Source organism: Lithobates pipiens, unplaced genomic scaffold, assembly GCF_037356315.1.
Source record: "Lithobates pipiens isolate NorthernLeopardFrog02 unplaced genomic scaffold, aLitPip1_a1.2 Scaffold_3, whole genome shotgun sequence".
NCBI lineage: Eukaryota > Metazoa > Chordata > Amphibia > Anura > Ranidae > Lithobates > Lithobates pipiens.
Window position 1 is genome coordinate 159,101,613 of NW_027507790.1, and position 4,374 is coordinate 159,105,986.

General features: G+C 40.8%; 1 pseudogene; it reads right to left on the reverse strand.

Annotated features, from left to right (window-relative positions):
• Window positions 1-314: 314 nt before the first annotated feature.
• LOC143940736 (mitogen-activated protein kinase 6 pseudogene) lies at window positions 315-3,461 on the reverse strand (annotated as a pseudogene).
• Window positions 3,462-4,374: the final 913 nt, after the last annotated feature.

The window sequence follows — 4,374 nt, forward strand, 5'->3', positions numbered from 1 at the left end:
CCACAAAATGTTGTTACCTTGAGGTAGATAACACATGCGTACCAAAATCTGGCATTCTTCAGTTGCTGCTGGTATCATGTGTTTCAAGAAATGGATATGAAAAAATAAAAATAAAATAAAAAGAAAGAAAAAAAGCTAAACACAATGACCTAGCTTAGAAAAGAAACAATATAAAACTGACATCTCCATTAAGGTAAGTAACGTCTCACTGTGTTAAAATCAAGGCAAGATAATATTTAGAAACATAGCAACCAATTTTTAGGTTTTTCTTTAGTTAGTGCATATTTCCTGTCTCCACCCTACATTGTATTATCTTTTTTTTTTTTTCTTTTTTTTAATCCTTGTGTGCAAATGTCATGCTAGTTTAAAATTAATATGTAGAAAGTAGTTTGAAATTGTAAAAACAATGGTAAACAAAACTAAATTTAAATACATACTAAAAATACAATTCAAGTATGAAAGAAAAAAATAAAATAAAAAAAAGGAGAGAAAAACAGACACAACAAATGAAAAATACAAAAAAGAAAATCAAGAAGAGTGTTTTAGTTTAAATGTTTTAGAATGCTGCTGTAGGCTTTGTGGGGGGTTTGAGGAGAGGATTTCATTGCAGAAGGCGTCAATGTGGCTTGTATTGATTTGAGGGGTGAGCCAACAGGATTGTGAAACTGGGGAATCCCTATGCAATCCAGCTGCTTACTAAGGATGATGTCGTCACAAAAATTTGGTAAGCCTTCCTCATTTTCCTTGCGGCTATCTTTTCCTTCTTCTGCTGGCTCAGGGTCTGACACTTCTGGCTCTTCCTTTCTACTGAACAAGTTGTCTAGGTAACCTGTGTAAGTGTTTTCCTTCTGATTGTGATCATCTTTCCTTACTTCACAACAAAACTGATCTTTTAGGAAGCAGTCTTCACCAGTTACGATTTGACTGTCCCAAGAATTTTGGTTTCGCACACCCAACTGTGCTAGGTTTACCATGCCTTTCTCTTGTTTTTCCAGGCTTACAGACTTTGATATTAAGGACTTGTATTCAAGTTGTATTACTGAGCTATTCAAGTCATTGAGCTTGTCAACACTGGAAGAATCATCTTGCAGACTAAGCTGAATAGTACCTGCTAAGAAAGAATCAAAGTCAAACTCCTTGCGTTTTTCCCTTTCTTTTTCAACTAGCTGCTGTGATGCTTCTTCAAGGGCTATCTGAGCCTTCACTAAACCATTCTTTTCACATTTTGATTTCCCCTTCTTATCTAGCTTCTCTTTATTTTGCTCCTTCCAATTGGAAAGATTGATAATAAGTTTTGGCTCATAATAATGGTTGACCTCACTCTCCCTCCACACTAAGTTATCTAGGTAAGGTGAGGACCTAATTTTGTAGTTACAGGTATGGCTACACTCAAGATCACAATATTTATTCTCGTGGTGATTTGGGTGTGGCCAAGAAGGCTCAGCAGAGAAGTAATGATCAAATGCAGGATCTTCCAGATATTTCTCTCGCTCTCCATCCAGATATTTGCGAGGATCCACCTGAACCTCTTCCTCATCACTTCCATCCGAAAGAGCCCTTGGATCACGTTGAACTTCATCAGCTTCAAAATTATTATGGATAGGCCAATCATGGTCAGAATACTGGCTGTCATGATATCTTTCACAATTATAGACATGGCTGTGGTTGTCATCCATCAATAATATATCATCTACCTCATCTTCAATGTGAAAAGGATGGTGTGAAATTGGCTCATCCAAAGGGAAAGAATAGATGCTCAAATATGGGTGGGACAAAGCTTCTTCTGCCGTTAGTCTGTCCATAGGACTAAATGTCAGAATTTGCTCCAGGAAGTCTAGAGCTTCAGGACTGATCCCAGGAAGTAGCTGTGTTAAAGGAGTATGTGGCGCGGTCATATCCTTTTTGATAAAGATTGGGATTACATTGAGAAGCTCCTGTCTATCTTCTTCCTGAACAACAGGTATAGACTCCAGAATTAGCTGCATCTGTTCAAGTTCATGTGCACCTGCAAAAAGGGTTTTTCCAGTCAGCATTTCAGCAAAGATGCACCCAGCTGCCCACATATCAATAGCCTTAGTGTAGTTATTTGGTGAAAGTAAAAGGCGTGGAGATCGGTACCATTTGGTAACAAGTCCTTCAGAAAGGTGTCCCTTGTGGGAATAATGGGGATCCATGATCCGTGCAAGACCGAAATCTCCGATTCTTACCACCAAATCTTCAGTGTTTATGAACAGGTTTGCTGGCTTAAGGTCTCGATGCAGCACATTAGCCGAGTGGATATATTTAAGCCCACGTAGCAGCTGGTACATAAAGAGCCTAGCATGCTCTTCACGAAGTGGGCCTTGCTCTAGAAGCTTGGCTAGATCGGTCTCCATATACTCCTGAACAATATGCACACAGTTCAGCTCGGTTAACTCGCTCACATCATCCGTCAGGCAACTTCCGTTAGGGCCGAGAGTTTCAAATACTTTAACAATATTTTCATGATCAAGTCTTCGGATAATTTTGATCTCCCGCAGAGCATGTTTGACGCTCTGAGGGTCAGTCAGGACAATTTTCTTCACAGCCACTCGCTTATCACAGTCATTATCAACAGCAGAAAAAACTAAGCCATTACCACCATAGCCGAGGGGTTTTAAGTCCACGTATCGAGAGCCCAAATCAAACCCATGAATGTTCATGAGGCTTTCAAACTTTTCTGCCATTTTGGCTACTTTACTTCCTTCGTCTAGAAATCTTCAATTTTCCTAAACACGTGATGATAAACCACTGCTGGTATCTAAAGAAAAGATTTCAAAAACCTAACCAAAAAAAATAAAATATAAATACACTCTTCTTCAGACCGGTCAGCTCCAATCCTCATTGCATAACAGCCTGCCAGGCCTGGTGGATCCCACAAGCCACAATTCTAAAGCTCAGTTTGGATTGTATAAAAATGACTGTAGTCATAGTTCACAAGAGATGCAGCATTCCAGTAAACATCAACAAAAACACTCAATGGAAGTGAAACGGAATGAAATGACATACTATGCACGTGGCTCTAGTGTGCAAAACAAATTGACATGGAACAAAAATGTGAATAAATATGCAAGATATAGGCTTCTATCATCATCCTCCTCACAGTGCAGATACATTCAGTGTTGAACTGGTCCTGAGCAGCGTCATTCTATGGTGCTGGTAAGCACTAGAAATTATTTGTAATTTGATGTTTGTGTACAGTGCATCCGAAGAGGAAACCGTGGCAGACCTTAAATTACAGAAGAGTTCTTCTGCTAATGATCAGGTGGCTCCAGCTCACCACAATCACAATCAAAGCTGCTATCCATCTTATTTTCAGAACACAGCTCTTGTCAGCTTCATATGGAGAAGGGAAGAGGCTCGGCCTCTCCGCTCTGCTCAGCCGCTTCTCCTGCGTCTTCTCGCTCGCTCTTTGCCGCAGTCGCCATGTACGCTGACTGACTACTGAGGGCCCTAACTATTTTAAAGTGACATATAGCTTGAGACAGCAGGTGCTGTGTGCAGGCAGCCTATTCAAGTCATCTAGGACACAACAGCTGCAAAGACACAGCTGCTTGTCCCAATGTGACAGGCATGTGGGTGCGGGTGAGCAGCCCCAAAATGGAGACAGTGGACATTGTGAGCTGCTCACCAGCACCCCTGTCACATTAGGACAAGTGGCTGTGTAACCACTGCATCCTAATAGACTTGAATGGGCTGCCTGCCCTCAGCATCTGCTAGCTACAGACTAATTTTTCTCTCAATCTCTTTTTAGCATGCATTGACTCATTGTGCTGCTTCCTCTTCCCCCAGTCTGAGCTTTCCTGTACAGCAATACAAGAAGATATTTACAAGGTGAATTAGGGTATGTACACATTAAAAAAATATGTTAAAGGATGTAGTAATGAATTCAGAGCTACATTCATTTATGTCCTTTCTATCGCTCCGGAGTCCAGTTATAAAATGCATGGTTGTTTTATGTGTGTTGGGTTAAATTTGGTATTTCTACCATTTTCACTACAAGATTTTTATCAAAAATTTCAGTTCTCCCCTACTTCCCTTGAACAATACAGCTATACCATGAATAAGCAAGCACTGTCCATAGGAGCGATTTAGAAACCAGGTGCTCAGTAAACAGATTTGTTTTTGGCAGTGTGCCTATTATCTTGCATCCTGAACACCATCCGTATGCCAGTACACCTGTATTAAAACCATGATGTACCAACATGTACAGTAGATTATATGACACAAAACAGGCCTCACCCCCTCTCTCTCTCCTCACTGACTTTGGCAGCAGCGGGAGCCAAAGGGGCCCTTCTGCTGTCTCAGTCAATGAGGAGGGGAGTACAGACAGCCGAGACTCTTGTGCAATATCGC